We start from the raw sequence: 10002 nt of genomic DNA on the forward strand, positions 1-10002 counted from the left end.
AAAACCTAACGGCCGGCAATAATTGTTTGTAACAAGAGAACCATCTCGGTACATTCAATTCAATTGTAAATTAGCACAAATTTTGTTGTACAAACAACGTGATCGCAGCCGACTGTACAATCTTATGAGATACGACCTTAATTTACAACGTGTTATCCCTTTAAATGTCGTGACATCAATTTCGAATAAGTCTGCAAAAATAAAGTTGTTTTTTAGCAATTTCGGTGATACGTCGGCACGAAGAACCCGTGCCGTTATCGTAACAACCTTGCACCGGTGTACAGAGATATTGACCGGAGTACAATAGCGCCGCGTGCATTGTTATTTTTTACTTGCAACGTCGCCAAAAGAAATTTTTGTTTTCTCCGATTGGCGTGTGTGTGTGTGTGTCCAGAAAATGTCCGCAACTCGAGTCTATCACAGGAAAACAACACGTACCGACAGAGTCACCGACAGCGATTCCGTTATAACAATCCGCATAGTTTCCAGTGGAATTCCGCGGCGCGCCACGTCGTACCATCGCCTTTCCCTCGGCACCTCTCCAGCGGCCCGTCCGTTTAAATGCGAACGTATTATCTACGAACAGAGTGCAACGCATTCGGCCGCCGTCGATCGGCAGTAATAAAACTACTCTGTACCGATGGCCGACTACTATTCGACGGTATCGCATTATTATGTATTTATGTACGTGGGTATGTATGTACGCGCTGGAAAACCGCGTGAATGGAAAACCTATTCCGAACACGGGCAGCAGAATAGAGTTTAGAACCGAAGAGTATGACGACACGCAAAAGAAATGAGTCGATATTATTGGAACGACACGTTATGGGTGACGCTAAGTTGCACACGCATGTAAATATTGACGTTTACATTGGCAGTACGAACGAGAAATAACGAGCTCTGTCCTACATACTGTCTTAATAACACGGTGAAATGTATTCGATTTACGTACGCGAGGAGCCTTCTAAAAGTATTATTGAACAACGTAATGACGTAAGAGAGAGAGAGAGAAACTTATTTTTTTTTTCGCCGAGTACATTATACCAATTGACGGTAAATTTGGTATTCCAACGGCCGTTAGGACACTGATGGGTGTTTTATAGTGACAGGTGTCACTTTGAGAGTAATCTTACACGCTTCTTGTAATCATTGTACATTGATCATCAGCATGTAATTTCGCAGGGCAATTATTATGCAACTTGTTCGGTGGACTACCGCCAGGTCAATTGAACTTAACAGCGTCTTCGTCGTCATTTAACCAGCAGCTTAATCTCAGGAGGAACGTAACGCGGTATTTAGTAGCACCCGACAACGATAGAAACCAACGTCTCAGGAATGCTTTGTTCGTACTACTAAAGTGCACATGTTAACGCTGTTTATAAATTTCCATAAAAATTATGCGCAACAAAAACAATGAAACAAAAAAAAAAAGTCTAATGATTTCGTCAACGTAACGACGCACCTCATCAATTTTTAAAAATAAACATGCTAGTTTACATGTTTACCGATAACTAAATTTTAAATATCTAACTATACGGCCAATGGATTTTACACACAACTAATCCGTTAAACGTTTGTTGAACTGATGTGCACTCATCAAAAATAAAACCACAAACTTTGGGCATCAAAAACTCTTGATGCTTCATTGCGTATTAAATACAATTCCGGTGAAAAAAAAAACACAATTCTAAAAATTCAATCAAAGAACATTTCCGACATTGTGTCAAATCGGAACGCCGACATGGTACGCGGAACAAACAAAACTAATGACTTTTGCGACGATTGGAAAACAATGATTACAACACATCACAATGTCTATTTAGTTCACCTATCTGTTAGAAACAGAGAGTAATTATTATCAGCAGAATTTCTCTATCAATAAAAAAAAAAAACATAATTCAATTACAACCAATAAATATTCGTGATTGGGTATAGGATACACGGCAAAGAGTAACTGAATGACAGTTTTCTAATTCAATTTTATTAAATTAAAAGTCACGATTTGTGAGACAGTGAAATGCTTGGCTAAAATATTACATTGACAAACACATATAAAAGGGAAAATAACGAAAGCTTTGGAGTTATGAATTATGACTCTGGTTGGACATAAACACGAATGTAGGATTCGAGAAATCTCATATGAAAAGAAAACCAGTCACAATTAACAACATACGTAAATTTCAGACACAAAATCATTACTTACACGATTTTTTTTATAAGCCCCAAGACAATAATTACATTACATCAACGCATTAGTAAGATTTGAGTAGTCATTAAGTATCGAATCGAGTAAACTGTATGGACAACTTGTACGTGAATAGACTAATTCACATAACCTCAAACGCCACGAAAAAAAAAAACAAATTGTTCGTCAACGATATATGAAAAATTCCGTTTTTTCATTTAAGTAGTTAACGTTACAACATCAGACGATCATTTCATCGTCACGGGCATCTCTTCTCCGTTAACCGGCGATGATTTAATTAATGATTATTACACCTTTACATTGTGACGGATGAAAATAGTATAACAAACGTGATTGATAGTGAAAATGAGAATCTGTAACGAGATGATCTGATAAAGGTGTTGGCTGCGCGAGCGGAACACGTTCTTTGAAGTTGTTGAGAACATACGACAGTAAAATTAAAAATTCTAAACACTTGTTTACACAATTGAATGTAACAAGCGACAAGTCGAAAACAGACATGTTTCCTGACGTGTGCAGCTGTGAAAAACTTGAAAAACCGCACGGGTCCATCTGATGCAAAATTGCATTTGACGACGAGAGGAGAAATGCGAATAAAAAATATCGACTATGTTATTTGTCGTAGACAAATAGAAACCGTTTACTATTAGAAAGTAAGTGGCTTGTCGAGGTTTACAACACGACGTGTATATTCTTTGGAGAGGCCCACCGCTTTCGCCACACGTTATTACATATTAGTGCGTTCAATACACACCTGATCGGACACAACACTAGTGTGTAAGAATACATAATGTCTAATTATTTCATTTCACACAAGGTACGCGTAAAAACTAAATTAAATTCTCTTCCGGGTATTGAAAAAAAAAAAAAATACTACAACAATTTTAGAGTATGACATTTTTGTATGCCGTAATTTTTGATTAAGAGAAAATTATTCGCTTTCGGCAAACAAAAAATACCATCATGCGCATAAAATAGTATCGTTTCTTTCCAAACTTATAAATATTGATATTCCGTTGAATGCAATGAAATGTTCGGATGGACATAAATCCGATTACATCGGAGTGTACATTTCACTGGGCAAAGTAAAGCGGATTACGAGTACTCGCAGTTTGTGCAACAGACGAACACATGAAAAGGGAAAACGGGTAGCGGAGGGCTAGTTCGGCCGTCCGTTAATGAACAAACACGCGTGGCCATTTTCTTTGTCTAGACTAAAAGATACACTCAAAACTCGGTTCTATAATTGTTTACTTCAACTCCGACTTACTTATTGTACCATAAAAATAACATAAATATGGTATGTGGTTCACAAACCGTATAGGCGGATATCCTTTTTCCCTCCGAACGAACGGTTGTGTTATTGGTAAAAAAAAAAAAATAATAATAATAAACAACTTGACTTTTGAAACGTACTGTGAGACAAAATATTATACAAACACAGCGCTGGAGCATTTCCGGTCTTTCTTAGTCATCCGCCGCACACGTGCGTGCCATCTACGGATGACGGATTGATCCTCAAAAAAATGAATTATAATATTAATGGCGGTAATTACTGGAAATTAACAACACCATGGCCAAATGCGCCAATGAGAATTATCTGTTGACCGTTACGAATTTCATGATTGCATGGTACTTAGAAAGTGCAAGCGAAAAGTAAACAACGTTCCTTTAATTCCTTTTTTCATTATAAAAACAAAATATTCAATCTAATTAATAAACCGTGTAATGTTCGAAAAACGCTGAAACGAAGTAGAAAAAGCCTGCTGAGAATTAACGAAGAGGAGGCAATTGAAAACAGTAATGAACATTTTTTTTATTCTAATATACTCACACATGGTTGACCTGCAATTGGTTCTCAACATTAGCTGTGCCGCAAGGCCAATTGTAAATCATTTGTATGATATTTTTTTTCGACTTTAATCTTTAAAATTACTTTTACGAGTTCTTTTCTAATTTCTGTTTNAGTTCTTTTCTAGTTTTTGTTTTTGCTTCTGACTGGCACCACGCACGACATTACATTAGCTCCTACATTCAAATGACTCATACAACGACCGGCATCATATTATGTTTAATGAACATATAAGATAATGGTGCGAGCATATTAAAGGGAAAAAATACTTCAATTAACGACCAACGATTGCCAGACCAGCTCGCTGCCAATCAATAATTCCTCAAGAGATGAATATTGATCTCAATAATGTTAAATAATACATAAGGGTCATGTAAACAATTTTGTGGTTAACATCAGTTTTTAGGATATATTTAAGTGCGTTTTGTATATCAATGTACGCGTTTTATGAATGCATCACTTCTACCCCAAGCCCATTTATCTTCTAAGTATACTTGCTCTTTTTATAATATCCTATTTTTTGTCAGACCCCTGAGATCTTATGAAACCGGTTACTAGTACGTTCAAAAACCAAATTGAGGTAGAAATCTTAATTTTGTAAGGTAGAACGAGTTAGTTAACCTACGGAGAATTTGCAAAAATACATACGAATTGAAATTTATTTTTTTAATATTCAGCAAAGCTCGAGTATTAATTAGCAAGTTCTTTTTTATTGCCAACATTGTAAAACGTTATCACGGCAGACAGATAACCTTCTGAGAATTAATCTTAATTTGCATTCCCTTTTTCTTTTTACCATGACAATGCCACTATTTGTTTACGTTAAATTGTATCGTTAAAAACTAAAAGAAACACATAATTATCAAAAAAAAAAAAGTTGTGAAACCTCAAAGTTTAGCACAATTCCTATTTTTTAATGCGCAAGCGTCAATATTAAAATCGTTGGTCTTTATCACCAGTAATCAAATTTTTTAAACTTTTGAGTTGGGTTGCTCTTATAAATTTCACAAGCAAAATTATTAACGTTTAAAAGTATATTCAAGTGGAATTGATATTTTATCAAACTAGAACGTTTAATTTTTCATTAGCTGTTTGAAAATAATAATGCTCTATCAATTATTGCAGTTGAACTTTGTCCAACAGGTATTCTATTTTATTGGATTACAGTTGTAGGCATAACAATATTTTTTTAACTATGTATTTGTTAACAATAAGTGTAAGCAATAGTGATTTGTATTCTAGTTGATTTTTTTTTTTTTATTGAAAACAATAATAATATGCTTCTATGGTATGTACAATTAACGAACACGCTATCAGCGTAATGTACACACTATATACGACAAGGTAATGTAATAAAAACATGAATTTTCATTGTTTTTGAAAAATGCAGTCGACGTGTATACGTTCATGAGTAAAAATCAACCGGTCGGTGCCGTAAAAACATTAATACAAACGCGTTTAAAACCATTTGCCTGTACGATGGCTGTAAAGAGAAATGACTTGACACATTATTTATTCTATGCGTAAAGTTTGTGAAGTAATAACGATACGATGGCGTTTTGAAATTGTACATAAAAATAAAGCACTAGCTACACAGGAGGATTCGATATCACTTTGTTGTATGCAAAAAACAATCTATGAATGGGTGTCTGTGATGTGTGTCGAGTCTTGCAAATGACAAAAGATTCGTGCAAAAACACATAAAAGTCGTTTATTTTAAAATGTTATCAGTAAAATCTGTAATATGAGTCGAGGGAAAAATAATAACTTGGCAAAACCTTTTAAATTAATTACCTTTCATTGTCCGAGGGCAGCCGATGATTATCCAGAATTTCGATTTCTTGGGCAAGTTCAACTTTTTTACTCAAGTTTTATCAACAAACCCGAACAATAATCCTTTCACCGATATTTAGAGGCTAGCATAATAATATTATCAATTCGTTTTTCGCTTAAGTCACACGCAGAGCGCCGTCGCACACATCGTACTACACTAACACATAGAAACGCACACACTAACACTGCTGACAGCCGTTTATACTGTCAGTCGTCGTAGTCGTACCACTTGTAAAAATCGCAGCACGTTTATTTGAACATGAAATATTAATATCGTAACGTAAATCAAACGGCTATGCGAACTTGAATTTGAAATAATATATTAATATTACAAACGACCGAACTACAACACAGTCACAATCGAAAACTAACGACTGACGATGATAACGATAACTATTGCTGGTCTCGATAATAATATTGTAACATTGCAGTGGGATTGATAATAAACAAAGAATATCGTTATGATATTTTTCTCCACTGCACAGCGCTCCTCTGGTACGCGTTGTCGCCTTACTGTGATTGTGACAACATGGACAGAACGCGTGTATCGGTGAATGTGCGTGCGTTCGATGGGCGCGACGGTAGTGGGGGCCGATACGGCAGAGGTTCCGAACTCCCACCGCTCGAGTTCCCCTTGACTGGTACTCTGAATGCCGATCCCTACCAACGTTCACTGCCACCTGGTACAGCAAAACATAATATACCGGTCCGGTGGTCGTCTCCACTCGTCCTCGTTGAGCCCCATTCATCGCTACGGGGCCTCTAACATACAGCGGCGCGCCTTCATCGCTATTACGCGAAAATACACCGTGTTCGCCGTGAGCGATATTGCAACGCGTCCGGACACAGATGATTATGACATAAATTGTGCGAATGTTGTTAGGTTTGAAAAAAAAAGAACATTTAATGAATTTTTTTATCATTTTAAAACACTTACTATCACCGTTATGGCGATAAAATTCTAAAGTTTCAACCAAACTTTACAAATACTAGATTTTATAATAGCCGTAAACAACATTTTTTGGTATAATATAAAAATTACAACACTTAAATCATTGATTAGAAAAATTATCTTATCACTATCGCTAAGAGTTAAACAATAACAGAGGACAACAAAAACGTGGGAATTAATTATTATTTATTATTCATTACTATTATTTGGTATTTAATACCAAATTGTCTACATATTTCATATACAAGACGTGTGCAAATGTTACTTTTTAAATAATCGTCAATAGAGATTTCTAAAAAATGTGTTTAAGTAATTTTTCTAACCCACTAATTTAATTACTCATTATAGACTCTTGGAGTATACATCGGCAACGAATCCCTAGTATTTATAAATAACAAAAAAAAAATTTTATAATATGTCCCACTATACAATAACCAATAAAAAAAAAACTCCTCTAAAAATCCTTTATTCATAAAAATATTTTAGGACTCATTATAGAAGGGTGTACTTCGATACTTCCTCGATACGAACCTTATAAATAAACACATACACACCACCACAAAAATATTTACTAGTGAAAAATTGATTCATAATTTTAACAGGTTTCGCCTGATAATAATGCGAGCATAACAAATACTGAAATATAATTGAGATAATGTATAACCTCTACTATCTAATTTTATTTTTATTTAAAAAGATATGATATAATTTACAATAGGATTCCATTAAAAATTCCTACAGGATTTATTTTGTTAATATTATTAAAACTGGACACACATTGACATAAGATTAATTAAATGTAAATAATTATAAATTATTCATGTTTCGATCAAGATTTTATTTTTAAGGATGGAAAAGTTATGGGTAGTAGCAAATCATTTATAGCCCTAGCAGTGTCCTGTTGGCATTTTATTTAATTTATTGGTAGAATGCTAATAACTATTTACGCCAAACCTTTGAAAGTCGAGGTCGGATGATTTCGCCGTTTAGCAAACGTCATTTTCGTGTGTCAATTACATAGAGCAAATACACAAATGCATTGATGTCCCTCGCGTGTTCATGTGTGTATACATAGTATGTATTATTGTGTACACTTACACAAATCATGAATCCATTTTTTATTCCTTAACGTGTCCAAACAAACAATTAACAAAAAAAACAACACAGGTACATTTAAACATGTATATCACTCCGAAGCTCATAGGAAACTTAAATATATAATTGCAATCTATCGTTGACGACCAACGAATCTCAAACTATAAATAACTGACCATCGAAAGTCAGTCATCACTTCAATCACTGTGTATATTACATGCACCTCGGGCCGTATGAATAGATGCAATGGCTGTGTCCAACGCGAATATCGCCTCTTGATCTGGTACACAATTATTCATTGTTTTTCACGACCATTCGCGTATGATCTGATGATTATTATAATAACTACTCATTATAAACAGAAACGCGAGGAATTTCTTGTATATCGTGTCTTATAATACAATAAAAAATTATAAACTCATAGTAATGAATTCTAGATGTCTACTCGGATATCTATTGTGGGTTGCCACAATAAAGCATAAAATAGGCTGCAGAGCTGCTTAATTTCTCATTAGATTGTGTTTGTATGGAAAATGCATTACGTTTTCAATAGAAAACCTGCGGCGGTCATAAATTATTACACGTGCACAGGGACAAATGGATTTTGCATATTAATATTACTATTCAATATGGTTTACTCAGGGACACGGCGTCGACGTTGGTGAATCCGGTATGCCGATAGGGATCAAAGGACCATCGCAGTTGGGCAAGGGGATGTAGACATTGTTTGTTGGGGAGATTTCAGTTGCAAAAACTATACAACTCATGAATCACGTTATCATACACGGCCCTGACATTCAATTTCGTACCTCAGATTTAACAAATCCAACGTGCTGGTGATAGTTTCCAATTGGAGGATCGCCTCACGAAACGTATCATTGTTGTTGTTATACTACGGTACAGGGTGATGCACCTCTACAGAAACGAATAACGAGGGCAAGCCCTGTTTTTGAAAAAATAACGAAGAGCGGTTAGTCACCACCAGTCTGTACATCAGACATGGAATATAATATTATACAACGTCACGATTTCCGCATTTATAGCAATTATTGTTCACAGGAGTTTTTTCTTATGAAAACGTTGAAACTCATCAACACGAGAGATTATCATAGTCGATAAAAACGTACCGCCTGTGGCTACCAACACACAACATTTATGCGGGCTGGTCGATGATTTTTAATAAAAAAAAAATTTCACATCACATCTAATCGTTTACTTCTTTGACTGTCAATTGACATATGAGGGTGACGACCCAGCAGTGTTGTAGACTCTTTATGAAAAGAAACAATTTAAGTTTTTAACAATAAAATATTATTTACTGTTGCGATAATATCGTGACAATTCTCACGATAAGATTTCTGCAATGGTTTTCAAGCCAAAAAATCAATGAAAATCTATTGCTGTGTAAACAGTCTTTATGCACCTACATGTTTATACAACAACACGATTTTCAGTTGCACAAAAATAAATATTTTATTTGTTTTATTCTAACATAAGGGACGTATTTTAAATTGCAAATAATAAATTGGTTTCCGTATGTCGGCGAGCGTTGCATGGTGATGTATTTTTTTTTTCTTTTACCATAGTACCAGGCTCCGTTTGAAACAAAACAAGTCCAGTTCAACAACAATAATAATAAGTTCTGCGTAACTTCCTACATGCAATTCGATTATAACGACAAAAAATAGGACATATCGCCAATGCTTTGCCGCGTAGGACGTATAAAAGATAAAAAATTAAAAATTTATTAACACTCGGGTTTTATCAGAGGCGTTTTTTTTGGTTCGTCCTGGCATCTACGCAATCTTCCTCTTCCTTTGCTTAATCCACTCGAGTGCATGCCCGCATCAGGTCTTGATCCCTATTAAAGTGGGTAGGCGATAAAAATAATGTGCGACAGGAACTTGATAGACCGTTGTCGTTAATTTCGTACATCGTGTGTCTAAAGGAATGGAGCTAACAGGGCTTACAATCAATCACATGACAAGCTTACTAACGCTCGTTAGTCACAATTCTCAAATATTGTTGAACATTTATAAAAAAAAAAAAATTAACCCACTTTTC

The sequence above is a fragment of the Daktulosphaira vitifoliae genome, unplaced genomic scaffold (assembly GCF_025091365.1).
Source record: "Daktulosphaira vitifoliae isolate Bord-2020 unplaced genomic scaffold, ASM2509136v1 Scaffold_3, whole genome shotgun sequence".
NCBI lineage: Eukaryota > Metazoa > Arthropoda > Insecta > Hemiptera > Phylloxeridae > Daktulosphaira > Daktulosphaira vitifoliae.